The sequence below is a fragment of the Sciurus vulgaris genome (assembly GCF_902686455.1).
Source record: "Sciurus vulgaris genome assembly, chromosome: 12".
NCBI classification, from domain to species: domain Eukaryota; kingdom Metazoa; phylum Chordata; class Mammalia; order Rodentia; family Sciuridae; genus Sciurus; species Sciurus vulgaris.
In genome coordinates, this window is record NC_136473.1 from 72,913,106 (window position 1) to 72,938,410 (window position 25,305).

The following is a 25,305-nucleotide window of genomic DNA, read 5'->3' on the forward strand; positions in this document are numbered from 1 at the left end:
AAATGTGTTAGATTTAGTTACCTATTATTTCACGAAGGAATTTTGTATATTCATTTATGATCTGCAATTTTCTTTCCACATGGTATGTTAGACAAACTTTGATATCTGGATAATATTAGTTTCATAATGTGTTGGGAACTGTTTCCTTACTCCCATTTTTTTCCCTGATAAATACTGTAGGATTGGTAATCCCTCTTTAAATATGAGAATTCACCTGTGAAATCATCTGGGTCTGGAATTTCCTTTGTGAGATTTTAAATTATCACTTTCTTTACTGGTTATTGTTCTATTAAGATTTTCTATTCCTTCTTGAATATGTTTTGTTATTCTGCATCTTTCTAGTAACTTGGTCATTTAAGTTGTTTAATTTGTTGGCTAAAGTGATTCATAATATTCCCTTATGACACTTTTAATTTTTACAGTTTCATTACTTAAATCTAATCTTTCATTTCTGATTTTGGTAATTATGTCTTTTCTCTATCTTTTCTTGATCAGAATAGCTAATGGTTTACCAATTTTTTTAAAAAAATTTTTTTAGTTGTTGACAAACCTTTATTTTATTCCTTTATTTATATGCGGTGCTGAGAATTGAACCCAGTGCCTCATATATGCTAGGAAAGTGCTCTACCACTGAGCCACAACCCCAGCCCTGGTTCACCAATTTTGTTCATCAAGGAACAATTTTTTTTTGTTTCAAAAAGCAACCTATTGTTTTTGTTTTCTATTTCATTGATGCTTAACTTTCTTCTGTTTGCTTACTTTAGGATATTTGCTCTTTTCATTTTAGGTTCTTTGGTTAAAAGATTAGATTGTTGTTTTGACATCTTTTTCTTTTCAACACTACTTTAGATGCATTCCATAAAATTTGATGGGGTTTTATTTTTCAACTCGAAATATTTTTTAAATTTCCCTTGTGATTTTATCTTTAACCCATGGTTACTTAACTGTTTGTTTTAAAATTTCCAAATATATGTGTCTTTTTGCTGATTTCTAATTTAATTCTACTATAATCAGAGATCATACCATGACTTATCATTTTTATATTTTATATTTATGGATAAAATTTCATGTACACTTGAAAATAATGTGTATTCTAGTGTTGTGAGTGAAGTATTATGCAGAAATATTTCTATATCAAGTTGATTGATAGTGTCACTCAAGTCTTCTATGTCTTTACTGACTTTCTATTTTTTCTAACAATTATTGAAAGTAGAGCATTGAGCTGCTATAAACATTGATGTGACTGTGTCACTGTAGTATGCTAATATTAAGTCCTTTGGGTATATACCAAGAAGTGGGATAACTGGGTCAAATGGTAGTTCCATTCCAAGTTTTGTGAGGTATCTCCACACTGCTTTCCATAGTGGTTGCACCAATTTGCATTCCTACCAGCAATGTATGAGTGAACCTTTTCACCCACATCCTTGCCAACATTTATTATTACTTATATTCTTGATAACTACCATTCTGACTGGAGAGAGACAGAATTTCAGTGTAGTTTTAAGTTGCATTTCTCTAATTGCTATAGACATTGAATATTTTTTCATATATTTGTTGACCATTCATATTTGTTCTGTGAAATGTCTGTTCAGTTCCTTTGCCCAATTATTGATTGGGTTATTTTTACTTTTATTTGTTTATTTTTGGTGTTAAGTTTTTTGGGTTCTTTATATATCCTGGAGATTAATGCTCTATCTGAGGTACAAGTGGTGAAGATTTTCTCCCATTCTGTAGGCTTTCTCCTCACACTCTTGATTGTTTCATTTGCTGTAAAGAAGCTTTTTATTTATTTATTCATTATTGAATAAATTTATTCCATCAATAATAATAATTATTATTATTAATTATTATTATTATTAATTAATATCATTATTGATATTACTTCTCATGCTTTAGGAGTCTTGTTGAGGAAGTCAATTCTTGAGACAATATGTTGGGATGTTGGGCCTACATTTTCTTCTAGTATGTGCAGGGTCTCTGATCTAATGCCTAGATCACTGATCCATTTGAGTTGAGTTTTGTGCAGGGCAAGAGGATAGGGGTTCAATTCTATTCTACTACCTATGGATTTCCAGTTTTCCCAGCATCATTTGTTGAAGAGGTTATCTTTTCTCCAATGTATGTGTTTGGTGCCATTGTCTAGTACAAAATAACTGTATTTGTGTGGGTTTGTTTCTGTGTCTTCTATTCTGTTCCATTGGTCTTCTTGCCTTTTTTGGTGCCAATACCATGCTGTTTTTGTTCACAATAGCTGCTGCTTCATTTTTCTTGCTAAAGATTGCTTTGGCTATTCTGGGCCTCTTATATTTCCAAATGAATTTCGTGACTGATTTTTATAGTTCCATCAAGAACATTAGAATTTTGATGGGAATTGACATTGCCATTCAATAGGTGAATAGATAAAGAAATGTGGTGTATATATACATATATGTATATATACACCCACACACATACATACATACATACAATGGAGTACTACTCAACTATAAAGAAGAATGACTTTATAATATTTGTCAGCAAATATGTGGATCTGGAGACTATCGTGCTAAATAAAATAAACCAGTCTCAAAAAGGAAATGTGAAATGTTTTCTCTGATATGTACAAGCTAACCCATAATAAGGTGGGGATCAGGAGAAGAATAGAAGTTCAGCAGATTAGGCAATGAGGAAGGAGGGAAAGGAGGGGGAACAGGAAAAGGAAAGAGGGTAGAATGAATCTGATAACTTTCCCGTGTGCACATATGAAAACAACACAGTGAATCCCACCATCATATACATCATATACACTTATATGAATGGGATCCTAACTAGAATAAGATATATTTCATGCTTATATAATTTTATCAGAATGAATTCTGCTGTTATGTATAACTAAAAAGAACCAATAAAATAAGAAAAGAAAGTAGGGCACTGAAATATTAAAATGTTGAATTGCTTATTTTTCCCTCCAACTTTCTAAGTTTTTGCTTCATATGTTTTGTAGTTGTTCAGTTTCCGAGGACTGTCCTAAAAAATTAGGACAAAAACTAGGTGACTTAAAAACAGAAATGTATTGTCATGGTTCTGGGAGCTAGAAGTCTAAAATCAGTTTGTTTACAGTGTTATGCATCCTTCAAAGGTTATAAAAGGAAGAATCTGTCCTTGCCTTTTCCAGGTTCTCATAGCCCCAGGTATACCCTGATTATGGCAGCTTAACTCCATTCTCTGCATCCAGTCACATGGCCTTCTTTTCTGTTTTTCTCTGTGTCTTCTCTACTTCTTATAAGGACACCAGTCACTGAATTTAGCCCCAACCTCACCCCAGTCCAGTATGATCTTATCTTAACTAATCACATCTGAAAAGACCCTATTTCTGAACATTGTGAGGTTCTGGGTAGATGTGAATTTTTTTTTAATTTTTAATTAATTTTTATTTTTTTCTTATTTTAATTAGAAATCATAAATCTACATAGGGCAATATTGTTTGATTCATTGTTATTTTTTCCCTTCCCCCCTCCCCTCCCACCCCTCTTTTCCCTCTATACATTCCTTTCTTCCTCATTCTTACCACCCTCCTTATCCCTATCCCTAAACCTAACCCTAACCCTAATGCTAACCCCTCCTACCCCCCCTTATATGTCCTCATCCGCTTATCAGCGAGATCATTCGTCCTTTAGTTTTTTGAGATTGGCTTATCTCACTTAGCATGATATCCTCCAATTTCATCCATTTGCCTGTAAATGCCATAATTTTATCATTCTTCATGGTGGAGTAATATTCCATTGTATATATATGCCACAGTTTCTTTATTCATTCATCAATTGAAGGGCATCTAGGTTGGTTCCACAATCTGGCTATAGTGAATTGAGCAGCTATGAACATTGATGTGGCTGTATCTCTGTAGTATGCTGATTTTAAGTCCATTGGGTATAGGCCAAGGAGTGGGATAGCTGGGTCAAATGGTGGTTCCATTCCAAGGTTTCTGAGGAATCTCCATACTGCTTTCCAGAGTGGCTGCACTAATTTGCAACCCCACCAGCAATGTATGAGTGTACCTTTTTCCCCACATCCTCGCCAACACCTATTGTTGCTTGTGTTCTTGATAATCGCCATTCTAATTGGGGTGAGATGAAATCTTAGTGTAGTTTTGATTTGCATTTCTCTTATTACTAGAGATGTTGAACATTTTTTCATATATCTGTTGATTGCTTGTACATCTTTTTCTGTGAAGTGTCTGTTCATTTCCTTAGCCCATTTGTTGATTGGATTATTTGTATTCTTGGTGTAGAGTTTTTTGAGTTCTTCATAGATTCTGGAAATTAGCGCTCTATTTGGAATATGAGTGGCAAAGATATTCTCCCACTCTGTAGGCTCTCTCTTCACATTACTGATAGTTTCCTTTGCTGAGAGAAAGCTTTTTAGTTTGAATCTATCCCAGTGGTTGATTCTAGCTTTTATTTCTTGTGCTATGGGATTCCTGTTAAGGAAGTCCGATCCTAAGCCAACAAGTTAAAGGTTTGGACCTACTTTTTCTTCTATAAGATGCAGGGTCTCTGGTCTGATTCCGAGGTCCTTGATCCATTTTGAGTTGAGTTTTGTGCAGGGTGAGAGATAGGGATTTAGTTTCATTCTGTTGCATATGGATTTCCAGTTTTCCCAGCACCATTTGTTGAAGAGGCTATCTTTTCTCCATTGCATATTTTTGGCACCTTTGTCTAGTATGAGAAAATTGTATTTATTTGGGTTTGTGTCCATGTCCTCTATTCTGTACCATTGATCTATCTGTCTATTTTGGTACCAATACCTTGCCGTTTTTGTTACTATAGCTTTGTAATAGTGTTGAAGGTCTGGTATTGCGATACCCCCTGCTTAGCTCTTTCTACTGAGGATTGCTTTAGCTATTCTGGGTTTCTTATTCTTGCAGATGAATTTCATAATTGCTTGCTCTATTTCTGTAAGGTACATCATTGGGTTTTAATTGGAATTGCATTGAATCTGTATAGCACTTTTGGTAGTATGGCCATTTTGACAATATTAATTCTGCCTATCCAAAAACATGGGAGATTTTTCCATCTTCTAAGGTTTTCTTTAATATCTTTCTTTAGTGTTCTGTAGTTCTCATTGTAGAGGTCTTTCACCTCTTTTGTGAGATTGATTCCCAAGTATTTTATTTTTTTCGATGCTATTGTGAATGGGGTAGTTTTCCTAATTTCTCTTTCTGAAGATTCATCACTTATGTATAAAAATGCATTGGATTTATGAGCATTGATCTTGTAACCTGCTACTTTACTGAATTCACTTATGAGTTCTAAGAGTTTTCTGGTGGAATTTCCAGGTTCCTCTAAATATATAATCATGTCATCAGTGAACAGGGATAGTTTGAGTTCCTCTTTTCCATTTCGCATCCCTTTAATTTCTTTGGTTTGTCTAATTGCTCTGGCTAGAGTCTCAAGAATGATATTGAATAGAAGTGGTGAAAGAGGGCATCCCTGCCTTGTTCCAGTTTTTAGGGGGAATGCTTTCAGTTTTTCACCATTTAGAATGATATTGGCCATGGGCTTAGCGTAGATAGCCGTTACAATGTTAAAGAATGTTCCCACTACCCCAATTTTCTCTAGTGTTTTGCGCATGAAGGGGTGCTGTATTTTATCGAATGCTTTTCCTGCATCTATTGAAATGTGATTCTTAACTTTTAGTCTGTTGATACAGTGAATGACATTTATTGATTTCCGGATGTTGAACCAACCTTGCATCCCTGGGATAAAACCCACTTGATCATGGTGCACTATCTTTTTAATATATTTTTGTATGTGATTTGCTAAAATTTTGTTGAGAATTTTTGCGTCGATGTTCATTAAGGATATTGGTCTGAAATTTTCTTTCCTCGATGTGTCTGTCTGGTTTAGGTATCAGGGTGATATTGGCTTCATAGAATGAGTTTGGGATGGTTCCCTCCTCTTCTATTTTATGGAATACTTTGAGAAGTATTGGAATGAGCTCTTCTTTAAAGGTTTTGTAGAACTCGGCTGAGAACCCATCTGGTCCTGGACTTTTCTTTGTTGGTAGGCTTTTGATGACCTCTTCTATTTCATTGCTTGAAATTGATTTATTTAAGTTGCGTATGTCCTCCTCGTTCAGTTTAGGTAATTCATATGTCTCTAGAAACTTGCTGATGTCTTCGAGGTTTTCTGTTTTGTTGGAGTATAGATTTTCAAAATAGCTTCTAATTATGTTTTGTATTTCACTCGTGTCTGTTGTGATATTTCCTTGCTCATTCCGAATTTTAGTAATTTGAGTTTTCTCTCTCTTTCTCTTTGTTAGTGTGGCTAAGGGTCTACTGATTTTGTTTATTTTTTCAAAGAACCAACTATTTATTTTGTTAATTTTTCCGATTGTTTCTTTTGTTTCAATTTCGTTGATTTTGGCTCTGATTTTAACTATTTCCTGTCTTATACTTTTGGTGTTGGTCTGCTCTTCTTTTTCTAGGGCTTTGAGTTGTAGTGTTAAGTCATTTATTTGTTCATTTCTACTTCTTTTGTTGAATGCATCCCATGAAATAAATCTTCCTCTAAGTACTGCTTTCATAGTGTCCCAGAGATTTTGATATGATGTGTCTTTGTTCTCGTTTACTTCTAAAAATATTTTTATTTCCCTCCTGATGTCTTCTGTTATCCATTCATCATATAATAGTGTATTACTTAATCTCCAGGTATTGGAGAAGTTTCTGTTTTTTATTCTGTCATTAATTTCTAATTTCAATCCATTATGATCTGATAGAATACAAGGTAGTATCTCTATCTTCTTGTGTTTGCTAACAGTAGCTTTGTGGCATAAGACATGGTCTATTTTAGAGAAGGATCCATATGCTGCTGAGAAGAAAGTGTATTCGTTCTTTGTTGGATGGTATATTCTATATAAGTCGGTTAAGTCTAAATTGTTGATTGTGTTATTGAGATCTATGGTTTCTTTATTTAATTTTTGTTTGGACGATCTATCCAGAGGTGAGAGAGGTGTGTTAAAATCGCCTAGTATTATTGTGTTGTGGTCTATTTGATTTCTGGAATTGAGAAGGATTTGTTTGACGTACATGGATGAGCCAATGTTCGGGGCATAGATATTTATGATTGTTATGTCTTGCTGATTTATGCTTCCCTTAAGCAGTATGTAATGTCCTTCTTTATCCCTTCTGACTAGTTTTGGCTTGAAGTCCACATTATCTGAAATGAGGATGGATACTCCAGCTTTTTTGCTGTGTCCGTGTGCATGGTATGTTTTTTCCCATCCTTTCACCTTTAGTCTATGGCTATCTCTTTCTATGAGATGAGTCTCTTGCAGGCAGCATATTGTTGGATTTTTCTTTTTAATCCATTCTGCCAGTCTATGTCTTTTGATTGATGAGTTCAGGCCATTAACATTCAGGGTATTATTGTGATATGATTTGTATTCCCAGTCATTTGACTCATTTTTGTTTTTTGACATGATTTGGTTTCCCCTTTATTTGGCTATTCCTTTAGGCTAGTTCCTCCCATTGCTGATTTGCATCGTTGTTTTTCATCTCTTCCTCGTGGAATATTTTGCTGAGAATGTTCTGCAATGCCAGCTTTCTGTTTGTAAATTCCTTTAGCTTTTGTTTATCATGGAAGGATCTTATTTCATCGTCAAATCTGAAAGTAAGTTTTGCTGGGTATAAAATTCTTGGTTGGCATCCGTTTTCTTTCAGGGCTTGGTAAATGTTATTCCAGGCCCTTCTAGCTTTTAGGGTCTGGATTGAAAAATCTTCTGATATTCTTATTCGTTTCCCCCGAATGTAATCTGATTCTTTTCTCTTGCGGCCTTTAAAATTCTGTCTTTATTTTGTATGTTAGGTATTTTCATAATAATGTGCCTTGGTGTGGGTCTGTTGTAATTTTGTATATTTGGAGTCCTATAAGCCTCTTGTACTTGGTTTCCATTTCATTCTCTTCAGATTTGGGAAATTTTCTGATATTATTTCATTGAATAGATTGTTCATTCCTTTGGTTTGTTTCTCTAAGCCTTCTTCAATCCCAATAATTCTTAAATTTGGCCTTTTCATGATATCCCATAATTCCTGTAGATTCTGTTCATGATTTCTTGCCATCTTTTCTGTTTGTTCAACTTTGTTTTCAAGATTAAATATTTTGTCTTCAATATCTGAGGTTCTGTCTTCCAGGTGTTCTATCCTATTGGTTATGCTTTCTATAGAGTTTTTAATTTGGTTTATTGTTTCCTTCATGTCAAGGATTTCTGTTTGTTTTTTTTTCAATATCTCTAACTCTTTATTGAAATGATCTTTTGCTTCCCGTGTTTGCTCCTTTAACTCTTGGTTGGTGCGATCATTTAATGCCCTCATTTGCTCTTTCATCTCCTCCTTCAATGCCTGCATTTGCTCTTTCATCTCCTCATTTGCTTCCCTGATTGTTTCAATTATGTACATTCTGAACTCCCTTTCTGACATTTCTTCTGCTGTGCTCTCATTTTTATTGGGTTTTATTGATATAGTATCTAGGTTTGTTTGGGACATTTTCTTCCCTTGTTTTCTCATATTGGTCAGATGTCAGTGGGACTTTGTGATATTGCAGAATTCTTCTATTGGCTCATAGTGTCCCTGTAGATTTCCAGTGTATCACCTTCCTGCCTTCAGTAGCCTGAAGTCTTGGAGTAACTTGATAATGCAGTGCTTCCAAGGAAAGCTGCCCCTAGCCCGCTACTGGTTCTAGGACTTGGAGCTGGCTCTGTGTGGAAAGGCTCTCACTGGGGGGGCCTGCTCCAAGAAGCTAGCCTGGAAAGGCGCTTCCCTCCGGAGGGGGCCAGGCTGCGGGCTGCTTGGGGAAGTCCCTGGCTGCCCTGTCCTGGTCCCTGAAGCAACCTGTGGGCAGGAACTCGCCGCCCTGGTTCAGGGACTTGATGCTTGGTTCTGTGCAGAAAGGCTCTCACTAGGGGGCCTGCTCCGAGATGCTGGAGAATCTGCCCCTGTGGGAGGAGCCCACTGCTGGAGTGCGCAGAGCTGCCTGGGGAAGACTCTAGTTGCCCTGCCCTAGTCTAATAAGCCACCTGAATCTGGGCCTGCCACCCAGGCAGCGCTTCACTGGGTGGGGGAGACTCACCCCGTGGCTCTATTTTAGTCCGTCTCTCAATGCTTCCCCTTCTTGAATCCTGGGTTCTGGAGCAACTGGAGATGCAGTCACCCTCTAGTCCGCCATCTTGGATCACCAGATGTGAATTTTTGGAAGGATACTATTCAGTCCATTACAGTGTGAATAAATTTACATTGTGTATCTTCCTGATGTAGTGACCCTTTTATCATAATGAAAGTTCCTTCTTTTTCCCTAATAATATTTCCTTCCTTCCTTCCTTCCTTCCTTCCTTCCTTCCTTCCTTCCTTCCCTCCTTCCCTCCCTCCCTCCCTCCCTCCCTCCCTCCTTCCTTCCTTCCTTCCTTCCTTCCTTCCTTCCTTCCCATACCAGGGATTCCTATACCCTAGGTTCCTAGGGAGCACTTACTCACTGACCTACATCCCCAGTCCTTTTTATTTTTTATTTTGAAACAGGATCTCATTAAGTTGCTTAGAGCCTTGCTAAACTGCTCCAGCTGGCCTGAAACTTGGATCCTCCTGCCTCAGCCTCCTGAGTTGTTAGGATTACAAGCATGCACCACCATACCCAGCTCTATTAATATTTCTTAAAATCATTTTTTCTGTGTTTTATTAGCTTCATAACATCAATTCAAAAGCATTCCATATTCTATTCTTTCACATTCTGGAAGACATTATTATCTGTAGTATTGGACTCACTCATTCTCTGATGATCTTCAAAGAATAGGGCAGAAAACATACCAATCATCAGTTTGTTTTTGGATAACTTTTACAGCTTCATTTTTATGAAGTTGTCTGAGTTATTACTACTACCTATTACTACTATTACTTCTATTACTACTACTACTTGAGTCAATTTTAGCAATTTAAAGGTAATATAACATAGTGTAAGATTTCTCAGTAGGATTTCTACACACATCTTTTTTTTTTTTTTTTTTTTTTTCCAGCACTGGGGCTTGGATCCAAGGCCTCACATATGCTGAGCAAGGGCTCTATCACTAAGTTGCTCCCCAGTTCTCTATTTCTGTTCTGTATGGGTCAATTCTTCATTGTTCAGGACCATTCCTCATACTACAGAACCTTCAATATTTGGGACCCCTATTGACTAACTGCCACCAACTTTCCCTAGGTTTTATGACAGTCAGATCCATAATCCCTGTGCATTTCCAAATGTCCCTTGGGGCTTCTCTCTGAGAACCAATAACATAGTTAAAAGAACAGATAGACTACAGAGCTGGTTGCTGGTTTTAATAAAATCTCTGACATTATTGTACAAACCTTGGTGGAATTACTTGACCCATCTCTCAGTTTCCTTATCTTAAAATCAGAATAATTATGGTACCTATTTCATCTTTTTGTTATGATTCAATTAATTAACCTGTGTAAAATTCTTATAATAGTACCTGATATCTGGTGAGTACTTGAGAAATATCATCAAATATTATTCAACAAATTCTGTCATCTCAACAAGCTTTTATATGGTGGGAAAATATTTTTGAAGTATTAAATTTTCTATTTTTTGTATTAGTTCACTTTTTCCTTGTCCCTTTGTCAAGACTCCCTTTAAACAACTAGGCAGCTGTGAACTCACCACATTAGGGGAGAGATAAACCAAATTAGAAAACAAAAAGAAAAAGAAATCTTCTTGGACTTCATTTCTAAAAATCTAAACCTTTCTATATATATGTAAAGTATTTGGGACAAACATAACTAGGAAGAACTGGAAATTCTCACTTCCTTATAACCCTACTCCAACCTATAAGCCTAGAAAGAAATTTCCTCAGACTCAGGAAGAAGTGAATATGGTGGGGGAATTGATAAAAGGATAGACAATCATAGACCCCAAAAGATAAGCTGTGTACCTGATGCATAGAGCATCAGAGAAGCTATAAAAATCCACACAAATATGAGGAATCTAAAGAGGGAGGAGGGGTTGCACCTTGAACCTTAGGATAGTATCATGATACTAGAGAAAAAAATGACTGAAGATGAGACCATGCTGACCAGGCTCGAAATAATCTTGCATTTAGTATTCTAGCACAGCAGGGAAGAAGCCAATTATGTACATTTTCCCTTATGTGACATGTCATTACCAAGAGAGCACAAGACCATACCTGAAGGAATAGGCAAACAGGAATGATGACATCTCAGTGGTCAATGGTGTGGATCAATGACTGAGGACCAGACAGGATGATGGACATCTCAGAAGATTCCTGCATGAATAGATAGCATTCAGGACTAGGGGAATATAAGTACATGCTCCCTGCCCTTGCTTGGCAACATAGAGACCTCCCCTCAAACACCTCAAAGTAGGAAACTGAGATCAGGTTTCTATTCCACACCAATGAATTAGGGTTTCAAAAATAATGAGATGAATTACAGAAAAATAAAGTTATATTTTTTACATGGCTATGTTGTGGACAGATTCAAACCCATAGATTAGCAAAACTGTTCATATTATTCACTTTAAGTTTTTAAAGTTATATATCTGTTAAGTTTTTTAAGTTATATATCTACTGATACACCCCTTTTTTTCTTTTGTATTTCCTTTTTTCAAAAAAGTAGATTTGTCAAGGCTTTGATCAGTTTATTGGAATTTTTAAAAAATCCAATCTTGGATTTACTGTCCATTTATTCTTCCTCTTAAAAGTCACTAAGGTTTTTATCTTTATTATTTCCTTCCTCCTACTTTAAGTTGTATTTAGTTGTTCTTTTCTAATTATTTCTTTTGAAAGTTAATGTCACTTCTTTTTTTCAACAACAAAAATATTTACACAAATGAATGAACTTCTGATTTAGGGTAATAACATTAAGTGGGAGTTTAAAATTTACCCAGAATTAAAATACACAACACAGTGGCATACAAGTCAGGAAAAAGGTAAAGGAATTAGAGTATTCTGAGGTCCTTCCTTTCTCTAAATGGAAGGTAAAAGCACCAGCTAACATTAGTCTTTGATAATCAAGGATGTATGCTATAATTTATATGGTGATCAATATTAAAACAAGGAAAAATAAATTAGAAAATGTACAATATATAAAAAAGATAAACAATGAACTAAGCGGGATAAACAGAATGGTAAGATTAAACTGAAAAATATTAGTAATTATATTAAATCTGTGTCCACATTTAAAAAATGAAGAACTTCAGGTTGGATAAGAAAATAAAACAACTTATGCTATCTACAAGAGATACTTAACACTAAAGATAGAGAAAAGTTGGAAGTAAAAGAATAGAAAAAGGTATACCAAACAAACACTAATTCTTCACTCCCTCCAAAATGTGGTATAGCTGTTACTATCAGGTAAAATTGACTTTAAGGCAATAAATATTATTAAAGTTAAAGAAGGTAACTTCCTAACAATAAAGCCATAATTTTTCAGAAGAATTAATCATTCATATTTTAAATTCATTTAATAACAGCTTCAAAATATAAGCAAACAATGAAAAGTTCATGAGGACTCCATAATTATAAGGAAGATTTTAAATCTTCTCTTTTTAATTGATAGAAAAAGGCAGGATATATCAGTTAACACTGTAAGTGATATGGATAACCAAATCAAATGTATCAGACAGGGTAAGTTATATTAGTGTATAGTAACAAACTATCTGGAATCATCACAGCTTTTCACAAAATGAAGGAAACAATAGTAAATCAGGGACCATCAAGAAAGGAAAACATTTTAAGGAATGTTTTGTCCTCAACAGAGAAACAAGTTGGGCCCTTAAAATGAAATTTGAGATTTTCTGCTTTTTAGCAAGGAAATATCTGCTTCCAGAATCCATCGATTCCATATCTCTTTGCCTGTGGGAGCAAAAAATTACAAGACATATCCGATCCAGGGACCTATGATCTGAGATTCAGGCAGTGTCAATGCCATTAGGTTGTGAGGCAATTCAGGGCAGAAAAGGGTAGGTCCTGTAGTCACTGATGTAGGAGCAATTGCTGGTGATCTTTTTGGGATCTGAGGACTTCAGTGAAGTGTCAACAATTCAACAAGCACCTTGTTGGAAGACTTAATCAACTTAAAGATCACAGTCCAGTTTAATCAACTTGGGGATGATCAAATATCTCAAGCCCAAACAGAACCTTCCTCCACTCATTAAGGTAAGAGTAGGTATAAAATTTCATTTGTTGCTTCTGACTAATAAACAAAGCAGCATGACAACCTCCTTATCAGACAGCCCTGAGAAACCAAAATGCTAGGCCCTGGGGAGATCTTCAAATAGGAGGGAGAAGATGCTACTGAATTTTTCTATGAACTTTTCTCAGAATATCTGGTCATACTCTTAGGCAGCTTCACTCTAAATTGAATATTTATGAGAATGCAGGTTTTGGGGTTTTTTTGTTTTGTTTTTTGGTTGGTTTGTTTGTTTTTGGCTCTTACCTTCTTTCCATAGCATAGTTTCATTGGAGAAGGGCCTTGCCAAAATTTCCTTTTTCTTTCCCTAGGTGTGATTGGGGAATTTGTTTCCTATAAAGTTATATCCCTTTCCTTATTTATATTCTATCAGTAAACTTTTTGATTCATTTTTAGTATATGTGTTAATTTTGATAGTTTTTGGTAGAGAGAAAAATCAATGATTAGATTATAGCCATTTTGAATAAGGGCAGTAAATTCTGTAGTAAGTAAAGTTGTGGGAGAGATTTAGGAAAAAAAAAAAAAAACTGGTTTAGTTCTTTGAGATTCTGGTTGCTTTCCTTTGGTTTAATTACCTAATGGTGTCCTGGATTCCAATTTCCCTGCCCCAGGAAATTGCTTTCTTCTGGGGGTAAAGAACTTCAAGGGAAATGCTCTACTGAAAGATTGCCTTTTTCCATATGCTGTTCTTCAGCTGGTTGTTAAGGCCTGTAAATTATGTACATTTATTTATATCAATTTCACTTGTTTCCATGTGCATAGAGAAGAACCTAAGATATATACCAAAATTTTAAGAGTGATAACCCCAGGGAAATGAAATTAAAAAAAAAGTATGGCTATTTCACCTGTGATTTATTTTCTTTCCAATTACTTGTATTTTTTCAAAGTAAATATGCATTTATAACCATGTTAACATCAAAATTAAAGGACAAATTAAAACAAAAAATTAAAACTAATTTGAAAGTTCAAAGATTTTCAGTTTTAAGGTTTTAGTTATATATATAGTTTTCTGAATATCTGAAAAAAAGGAAAAGGACACTGTCACTTTAGTACCAACTTGTTAACCATTCTTTACCTTATATCTCTTCAAAATTCCCTGCAGATTTTGTGCTCTTTTTTTAATAAGAAAGTGCAGTATCCTATAGTAGTCAATCTTATTCTTTTATTAATTTAGTCACAATTACTTACCTTTCCTTCTTTTTTACATTTATTCTTTTTGTCTCTTCTCTTTCTCTTGATTTTTCCCTTGGTAGCATCTAAATTTTTTTTAAGAAAAATTAGAAGTTTTAGCTCATTATTAAAAAAAATAATTTTATCAATATTGGACTTCCTAACTTCCAGAACTTTGAGAAATAAGTGTCATTTCTTTATTAATTAATCAAACTGTGATAATCTGTGATAGCAGCAGAAAATAAACTAAGAAATGTTGTATCCCAGTGCTATAACTGTGTGACATTTAGAGAACAATGCTAATGTGAATATTGTTCCACTAGACACTAACTTTTAGTTAACTTTAGTTAGCCTAGAAAGCATAAGGTGCTTATTAGCAGAAACTATGTAAATACAACTATTAAATACCTTATTGGGAAATATGAAAATGAACTATTTTAAGGAGAAATTGGAAAAGGTGATTATTAACTAGCCTGCCACCATATTAATCATTCCATGCTATAAGAGACACTCTTTTCCCTAACTGTAAGCAAAAGTTTCCTGTATGAGATTACCTACCTATTTTAATCCAGTTTGGGGTTTTCAGAGTTTCTTGAATCTGTACTTGATGTCTCTCATCTGTTTCGCAAAACTTTTGACCATTATTCTATTTAAATACTGCTTCTTTCCAGTTGGCTCTTCTTTCTTTCTTGGATTCCAATTATATTTTAGATCTTTTCCCTGTGTCTCACATGTCTCTGATGAGCTCTCTTCTCTACTTCCATTTTTTTTTTCTCTTCCTCCTGACCTGATTTCCAGTTCACCAGTTCTGTCTTTTTTGTGACTAATATACTGGTAAACCTATCCAGATTGCTAATTTTAAATATTGTAATTTATACTTGAACTATACTAGAATTAATATACCAATGAACTTTATACTAGAATACTTGATTCTTTTATGTTAACATAATTAATATAATTAATATATTATATTAATCATAATTGTTTAAAATCATTGCCTCCTAACCCTAATATATATATATATATATATATATATATTCCAGATATTAATACTCTGACAGAAGAGCAACTAGAAAAGGTTTTCTCCATTCTGTAGATTCTCTCTTCACATTACTAATTTTGGTGTGTTGAAGCTTTCTAATTTGATGCTATCCCATTTATTAACTCTTGGCATTATTTCCTCAGCTTTAGCAGTCCTACTGAGAAAGCCATAGCCTGTGCCTATAAGTTGGGAGTGTTGACTCTTTTTTTTCTTCCAGGAGTTACATATTTTCTGATCTAATTCCTAGATCTTTGATCCATTGAGTTGACTCTTGTGCAGGGTGAGGAATAAAGTTCTAGTTTCATTCTTGTACATATGGATAACCAGTTTTCCTAGTACCATTTGCTATAAAAGGCCTGTTTCTCCAATTTAATTTTTGGAACTTTGGTCAAGAATGAGATGACTATATCTGTGTGGAGTTGTCTCTGTGACTTCTATTATGTTCCATTGTTATATGTATCTCTTTTTATGCCAGTGCCATGAAGTTTTTGTTACCATACCTCTATAGTATAATTTGAAGCCATGCATCATGGTGCTTCCAGCATTACTTTTTTTGGTTTAGAATTTCTTTGACTATTTCAGGTCTTTTATTACTCTAAGTGCATTTTAGGACTGTTTTGTTTCTAGTTTTGTGAACAATGTCATTGGTGTTCTGATAGAGATTGCATTAAATCTGTATTGCTTTTGATAGTATGGCCATTTTAGCAATATCAATCCTGCCTGTTCATGAACATGGAAGTTCTTTCTATCTTCTTGTGTCTTCTTCAATTTCTTTCTTTAATGTTCAATGTAGAGGTCTTTCAGCTCCTTGGTTAGATTTATTCCACAGTATTTTATTTTTTGAGGCTATTATGAATGGGATTGTTTTCTTCATTTCTTTCTCAGCAGATTCACTGTTGGTATGTATGAAAGATATTGATTTTTGTATGATTTTGTAACCTGCTATATTGCTGAATTTGTTTATTAGGAGTCTTCTGGTGGAACTTTTTGGCTCTTCTAAGTATCAGATCATATCATCTGCAGTGATAATTTATTTCTTTGTTATTTGTATCCCTTTTATTTCCTTGTCTTGCTTCACTGCTCTGGTTAGAATTTCTAGTATTATATTAAATAGGAGTGGTGAGACTGGACATCCTCGATGTGCTCCAGATTTTAAAGGAAATTCAGTTTTTCCCCATTCACTATGATGTTGGCTTTGGGCTTTTGGTATATAGCCTTTATGATGCTGAGGTAGATTTCTTCAGTGAATGAGTGGTGAATTTTGTCAAAGGCATCTATTGAGGTAACTAAGTGATTTTTGTCCTTAATTCTATTGTTACATTTATTGATTTGAATATGTTAAAACTTCCTTGCATCTCTGGAATAAAACCCACTTGGTAATGATGTACGATATTCTTAATATGATGTTGAATACAATTTGCTAATATTTATTAAGGATTTTCCATCTAAGTTCATCAGAATATAGGTCTGTAGTTTCCTAATCTTGATGTATCCTTAAATGGTTTTGGTATGAGTGTGATACTTACATCACAGAATGGATTTGGAAATGTTCCACCCCCTTTTTATTTCATGGATTAGTTTGAGGAGCATTGGCATTAGTTCTTCTTTGAAGGTCTGTAGAATTCAGCTGAGAATCCATATGGTCCTGGGCTTTTCTTTGTTAGAATATTTTTTATTATTGCTTTTATCTCATTGCTAGTTATTGGTCTGTTTAGGTTTCCTATTTCCTCTTGATTCAATTATGATTTGTATGTGTCTAGAAATTTAACAATTTCTTCAAGGTTTTTTAATTTATTGGAGTATAAGTTTTAAAAGTAGTTCCTAATGATCGTCTGGATTTCTGTGCTGATTTCTTCTGTTTCATCTCTAATTTTACAATTTGGATCTTCTTCTTATTTTGGTTAGTTTGACTAAAGGTTCCACAATCTTGCATACCTATTCGAAGAACCAAGTCTTCACTTCATTGGTCCTTTGTATTTCTTTTATTCAAAATTTCATTGATATCAGTTCTGATCTTAATTTTTTCCTGTCTCCTACTGGTTTTGAAATGGTTTTTTTCTCTTCTTTTTCAAGGGCCTTGAGATGCCCCATTAGAAGGTTGTTTATTTGGGTCTTTCTGATTTTATTACGCAGGCACTCATAGCTATAAACCTTCCTCTAGAACTGCCTTCATACTGCCCCAGAGGTTCTGATATGTTGTATCACTACTCTCATTTGATTCTAAGAATATTAAAATTTATCCTGATTTCTTCTATCATTCATTCATCATTCAAAAATGTATTGTTCAATTTCCATGTGTTTAGCTTTTGTAGGTTATTTTGGTGTTTATTTCTAATTCCATTCCATTATGATCTGATACGATGCAAGGAATTATATTTTTTTAACTTTGTTTTGTTTTTGTATTTGCTAAGAGTTGTTTTGTGGCCTAAGATATGGTCTATTTTGGAGGAGGTACAATGGGCTGCTGGGAAGAAAGTGTATTTGGCTGTTCATCCAAACAGATAAAATATTCTATAGGTTTCTGTTAAGACCATTTGATCTACAGTATTTTTGAGGCCCAAAGAGATGACCTATTTATGTCTGGATGACCTATTTATTGTTAAGAGAGATATGTTTAAAGCACTCAGCATTATTGTGCTGAGGTCTATCTGAGTCATCAGTTCAAGTAGTGTTTCTTCAGTTGTAAATATGTGCACCCATATTTGGAGTATAAATATTTACTATAGTTATATCTTCTTGTTGGATTGTTCCCTTTACTAGTATGTAATAATCTTCTTTGTCTTTTCTGATTAATTTTGGACTTAATCCTGCTTTGCTGGATATGAGAGTCCAGCTCCTGCTTGTTTGGGGGCTCCATTCACTTGGCATATCAATTTCCATCTTTTCATTCTCCGCCTGTGGCTGTCTTTGTATGCAAGTCTCTTGAAAACAACATATGGTCAGGACTTGTTTTTTTTTTTAATACATTCTGCCAGTCTATGTCTTTTAATTGAAGAGTTGAGACCATTTACATTCAGTGTTATTAGAGAGATATGGTTATTAATTCCTGCCATTTTGATTGATTGGTAATGTTTAATTTGATCCTGCTTCTCATTTGCTTACTTTTCAAATGAGATTTGTTCATTTGTGAGCTCTGGGGTTTGTTTTTGACTTCTTCTGTGTGCAGAATTTGTTTTCTATAATACCAGCTTAGTAGTCATGAATTCTTGTAGTTTCTACTTGTTTTGAAAAGTTTTTATTTCTTCTTTGATTCAAAAAGATAACTTTGCTGAACATAGAAATAACGAATTGTTATTTTTCTTTCAGGACTTGGAACACATCATTCCAAGTTCTTCTGGCTTTCAGACTTTGTGCTCAGAAATTGGAAGTAATTATGATTGACTTGACCCTAAATGTGTCCTGACGTTTTTCTCTTGAGTCTTTTAAAATTCTATCCTTATTCTACATATTAAGCATTTTAATTATATGTGTCATGAAGAGGCTCTTTTTTGATCTTGTCTGTTTGAAGTTTGGAATGCATCCTCTATTTGTTCGTTCATCTCATTCTCAAGGTTTAGAAATTTTTCTGCTATTATATCCCTGAAGAGGGTATTCATGATATTATCCTGCATCTCACACCCCTCCTTTAATTCCAATGCTCCTTAAATGTGATCTCTTACTGTTGTCCTAGAGTTCTTGTACATTCTGGTCATGGTTATTTTCTTTCCTTGAATACTGTCTGAATGTTCAAGACTGGCCACTTTTGTCTTCCAACTCTGAGATTATATCTTTGGCATGGTCTACTGTATTAGAGGAAATTTCAACCTAACATTTTATATGATTTATTGTGCCTTGCATTTCTGAGACATGTTTGATACTTTTTTAGTTTCTCTATCTTCTTATTGAATTTCTCATTCATAGCTTGTACTGATTTAATTTATTCAGTTGTTTTTCTAGGAATTCATTGACTCATTGTTCTCTTGGAATTCATTGATCATTTTTATCATCATTCTTTTGAATTTTTTATCTGCTATTTCTTCCACCTCAATACCAGGAATCAGTTACTGGTGAATTATAAACTTAGGAGGAATTATATTACCTTGTTTTTTCATATTTCTTGTATTCCTGTGTTGGGTTTTATACATCTGTTGGGATGGTTTTCTCTTCCACTCTTATATTGGGCCTTTTTATGGCATAGCCTTCTTTTGCCACAATGTCCTAGAGTGATTCAGATTAAGACTCCTTCATAGGTCTGATATACACAGACTTTGTGTTAATTCTCTCTTTTGGCTATAGGTGTGGGTATCTGTTAATGAAACCCAAGGGTCTGGCTCTAGCTTTTCCTTCTTATTGTCTGGTTGTTACTTTTGGATTTTGTCTCTTCTATTCTTTGTATTAAATTATAGTTGAAGTTTGAATGTGGTTCATTTGTGTATGAAGCAAAGTGTGTTATCCTTTGGCTGAATTTAGTTCAGCAGCAAAGTTTCTGCCCTATGAACATGTAGTGTTCCTGTAGCTTCCAAGTACCTCTTGGAAAAGGGAAAAACAAAAAATGGTAACAACTGATGCAATCAATATACAGCATTAAAATAAATATCTGGTTCCTACTATAATATCTACAATGTTAATTACCACACACACCAAAAAAATAAAAATAAAAATAAAAAAACAAACAGGAATGGTGGGAATAGCAATTGCCAACAGCAAAAATAATAAGTAACCATGAACTAGATCTGGTATTAAATCTAACAACAGGTCTGAAGTATGTCATCCACAGCAGCAGTACTTGCAACAGCATGAATGGTGGCAGTAGGAGTTCTATAAACCAATTAGTTCTAACAGAGGTTAAAAATAAAGTTCATTAAGAGAAAATAAAATGTGATAGGAAGGTAGAAGGGTTTAGAAGGTTCAAAACATGAGTGGAGAGAATGCAGAAGGGATGTAGCAAGTTATGGCTCTAAAGAGGGGTAAAAATAGGAAAAATAGGAAAATCAAATGAAGAGAGACAACAAGAGGATTTGGCTGTTAGCTGGGGAAGAAAGGAAAGAAAGAAAACAAAAAGGAAACAAACAGAATCAAACCAAATACCCTAATCCTCAAAAGACAAGGCGAGGAAAAGCAACTATTGTAAAAAAAAAAAAAAAAAAAAAAAAAAAAAATGCAAAAATTGAGTGAAAGAGAAACAAATTGTGTGTGTGTGTGTGTGTGTGTGTATACAAAAACCAATCAGTACAGCAAGAATACCACCAAAAAAACGAAATAAGGTTCTTAATGAAAAATGAAAGAATCATGTCCATTGAGGTCCTCAAAACAGTCAGCAAGAATGGATGGTCACTGCCTATTCCTGACTGTCCTTTTTTTTCCATTTATTCTTGGGCTATGTACTGCGGGAGGGAAGGGGGAACACATCAAGGGTTGGGGTTTGTTAACTTCTTCCTCTTTTTGTGTTGCTCACTTATCTGCCAGTTGGGGTAACCCTAACCTGAAGTTGGTTGAAATAACTCTCAGTTTCCCTTCTCACCAATATGAGAGAACAGAATAGGAAGCACTGTCAATTGGAGTTTTGTTTGCACAGACCAAATTGATGCCCTCCCGGTTGGGCTGCTGCAGAGTTCTGAGGGGGTGTTCCAGTGGCTGGGGCTTAGGTCTAATCAGGCCTTAAGGAATTTGTTGGATGGTATCTGCTCTGAAGAAATTAGAATTACACCCCAACTAGGGCCAGGAAGATGTTCATGTCTGTTGGTTTCTGGATTTCAGGAGCCTCCCAAGAATTCTACTCTCAGGGAAGGGGACCCAATACTCCATACATTGTTTCCCACAAGTGTAGCCTTCCCAGGCTTAGTCCCTGAGTGTATTCTCCCACCTGTGCAGTTTCCCAACCCTCTTCAGTTGGTCACATGAGTTACCAGACTCAAAGGTAAAATGTGTTGTACTCCCCTTCCTTTTTCTGGGTACTATCTTCTTTGTGCCTGTTTCAGTTATGTTCTGCTAAATACACCCTAGGCCACACTTTAGGTTCTTGCTAGAGCAGTATGGCAATGTTTGCTATAATTTTCTGGGCTCTGGCAGCAGCAAGATGCAGCATGACCTCCTCAAGATGACTCTTACCTCAACTCTGCTTACCAGATGAGAAATACAGAACATTTTTCAAACACCAGTTTCTCTGCAACCTCTGGGTCAGCTAAATTCAGTCTGCTTTTCTGATCTGTGTGTTTTCCTGTACCATCTTCTCTTGCTCTGTTATCCCTCCTATATGTGGTGAACCAGCACCGCTGCAACTGCTGCAGCTGCCTTGGCTCCAATGCATTCTTTTTTTAAAAAAATATTTTTTAGTTGTTGATGGATATTTATTTATTTATTTATTTTTATGTGGTGCTGAGAATTGAACCCAGTGCCTCACACATGCTAGGAAAGCATTCTATCACCGAGTACAACTCCAGCCCCCAATGTATTCTTTCTTATTCTTTGTTCAATGCACCCAAATTTCTGAGTCTCTAAGATTGATTGTCTGATATTGAATTTTAGTGAAATCCCTCTTTTACCCACCTCACTGAGAAGGCAGTTCTCCTGCTGCTTGAAACTGGAAGCATGGAATAACTGAAGCCTTCTTCTAATTTGCTGTCTTGAATCTTCTCTCCCAAGGTGATGACTTGGAAAAAAAATTATTTGGCAATATACTCCAATGGTCAAGAAAGAAAACTAACAGGGAACAAGTCATGGATCTAAGAAACAATAGCCCCAACCTGGAAGACCATTAAGGGGAAATCCCTGAGGCAGTTACATTGCAGGTTTTGGTGTAGGAAATGCTCTAGATTATATTATTCAGGCAAGAATATTTTTTCCACACTTTAAAACAGTGCCTTAGAGGGATTTGTTGTTATATATTCATATATGCATACAATATAACAATATAATTTGGTTGCTATAACTCCCCAGCACTTCCTCCCTCCCTCCACACCTTCCACCCCTTTGTCCCTTTCCTCTACCGATCTCCCTTTGATTTTCTTGAGATCTGACCCCAATTTTCCTTTCCTTTTCTTCTCTACCTTCTGCATAAGAGAGAAAATGATCCTTGACCTTCTGAGTTTGACTTATTTCATAACTTAACATAATGGTTCCATTCATTTTCCTGCAAATGACATAATTTCATTATTCTTTATGGTTGAATAAAACCATTGTGTATTTATACCACATTTTATTTAGCCATTCATCCATTGAATGGCTATTGTGAATTATGCTGATATAAACATAGGTATGAAGGTATCACTGTACTATGAAGACTCCTTTAGGATAAATACTGAGGAGTGGTATAGTTGAGTCACATGATGCTTCCATTTCTGGTCTTGTTTAGAATCTCCACACTGATTTCCATAGTGGTTGTACTAATTTACCATCCCCCCAAAAGTGTAAAATGTTTCTTTACTCCACATCCTCTCCAGCATTTATTATTATTCTTTTTTCACTTTATTTTTTAAATTTATTTTTATTTTTGTTATTTTTAGATATACATGACAGTAGAGTGTATTTTGACATTATATATATATATGCGTGTATATATATATATATACACATATCTAAAAGTCATGTATGTATATGGAGTATAACGTATTCTAATTCAGATCCCATTCTTGTAGTTGTACATGGTATGGATTTCACTGATTGTGTATTCATATATGAACATAGGAAAGTTATGTCTGACTCATTCTATTCTCTTATTCCCATCTCCACTTCCCTTCATTCCCCTTTGTCTAATCCAATACACTTCTATCCACCCCCCACCACTGATTGTATGTTCAGAGAGAACATTTGGTCTTTGGGTTCTTGGGACTGGTTTATTTCATTTAGTGTGATGGTCTCCAGTCCCATCCATTGACCAGAAAATGCCATAATTACATTCTTCTTTATGGTTGAGAAATATTCCATTGTGTATATACCACAATTTCTTATTTGTTAATCTGCTGAAGGGCACCTAAATTGGTTCCAAAGCTTAACTACTGTGAATTGACCTCTATAACACTGATGTGGCTATGTCACTGCAGTATGCTGATTTTAAGTCCTTTGGGTATATACTGAGGAGTAGGATAACTAGATCAAATAGTGGTTCCATTTCAAGTTTTCTGAGGAATCTCCATACTGCCTTCCATAGTGGTTTCACCAATTTGCAGTCCCACCAGCAATGTGAAAGAACCTTCTTCCCCACAGCCTCACCATTTATTGTAGTTTATATTCTTGATAATTGCCATTCTGACTGGAGTGAGATGAAATTTCAGTGTGATTTTAATTTGCATTTCTCTAATTGCTAGAGAGGTTGAACATTTTTTCATATATGTTGACCATTTGTATTTCTTCTTCTGTAAAGTGCCTGTTCAGTTTTTTTACTCATTTATTGATTGGTCTATTTGTTTTTTTGGTGCTAAGTTTGAGTTCTTTGTATACCCTGGAGATTAATGCTCTATCTGAGGTACTGGTGGTGACAATTTCTCCCATTCTGTAGGCTCTCTGTTCACATTCATGATCATTTCCTTTGTAGTGAAGAAGCTTTACAGTTTGATATCATCCTATGTATTGATTCTTGCACTTTTACTTCTTGCACTTTAGGAATCTTGTAAGTCAACATAATGGAGAGTTGGGCCTACATTTTCTTGTAGTAGGCACAGGGTCTCTGGTCTAATGCCTAGGTCCTTGATCCACTCCGAGTTGAGTTTTATGCAGGGTAAGAGTTGGAGGTTCAATTTCATTTTGCTACATATGGATTTCCAGTTTTCCCCGCACCATTTGTTGGAGAGGCTATCCTTTATCCACTGTATATTTATGGTGCCTTTTTCTAGTGTGAGATAACTGTATATATGTGATTTTGTCTCTGTGTCTTCTGTTCTGTTCCACTTATCTTCATGTGTATTTTGGTACTAATACCATGCCATTTTTGTTACTGTAGCTCTGTAGTATAATTTAAGGTCTGAAATTGTGATGCCACCTGCTTCATTTTTCTTGCTGAGAATTGCTTTGGCTATTCTGGGTCTCTTAGTCTTCCAGTCATGAATTTCATGACTGCTTTTTGTATTGCTATGAAGAATGTCATTGAGATTTTAAAAGGAATTGCATTAAATCTGTTTAGCACTTTTGGTAGTATAACTATTTTGACAATATTAATTCTGCCTATCCAAGAGCATGTGAGATCTTTCCATCTTCTAAGGTCTTCTTGAAGTTCTTTTTTAGTGTTCTGTAGCTTAGTTTTCTTGATAACTGCCATTCTGACTGGTGTGAGAGGAAATCTGTGTAGTTTAGATTTGCATTTCCCTAATCGCTAATGATATTGAACATTTTATATACTTATTAGTCATTTGTATTTATTATTTTGAGAAGTATCTGTCAAATTCATTTGTCCATTTATTAATTAGATTATTTGATTTTTTGGTATAAGGTTTTTTTGGGTTCTTTATATATTATAGATATTAATCCTCTGTCAGAAGAGTAGCTAGCAAAGGTTTTCTCTCATTCTGTAGGTTCTCTCTTCACATTCCTAATTGTTTTGTTAGGTGTGCAGAAGCCTTTTAATTTGATGCCATTCTATTTATTAACAGTTGGCATTATTTCCTGAACTCCAGGGGTCCTATTGAGAAAGTTGTGCTTGGACTTATATGCTGAAGTGTTGACCCTACATTTTCTTCTAGGCATTTCTGTTCTAATTCCTAGCTCTTTGATCCATTTTGAGTTGTTTTTGTTGGGCAAGAGTATTTCTAGGAATAAGAAATGAACTCTATGGAATAGTATTATTGAAAAACAGAAAATATTTTTCTTACAGCAAAGTTATAGTATCTTATTTTCAAAAATAAAAAACAAGTGGGAGAATGAGAAACTTTAAGGAAAAAAGTATATAGGAAAG

General features: G+C 34.9%; 1 long non-coding RNA gene across 1 annotated transcript in view; it reads right to left on the minus strand.

Annotated features, from left to right (window-relative positions):
• LOC306642136 overlaps positions 1-25,305 on the minus strand; it is a 51,861-nt gene that overhangs the window by 16,900 nt on the left and 9,656 nt on the right. The window contains exons 4-5 of the long non-coding RNA XR_013758396.1: positions 14,420-14,487; positions 11,206-11,304 (exon numbers count right to left, since the gene is read on the minus strand). This is a non-coding gene — a long non-coding RNA (uncharacterized lncRNA). The remainder of the gene's footprint in view (positions 1-11,205; positions 11,305-14,419; positions 14,488-25,305) is intronic.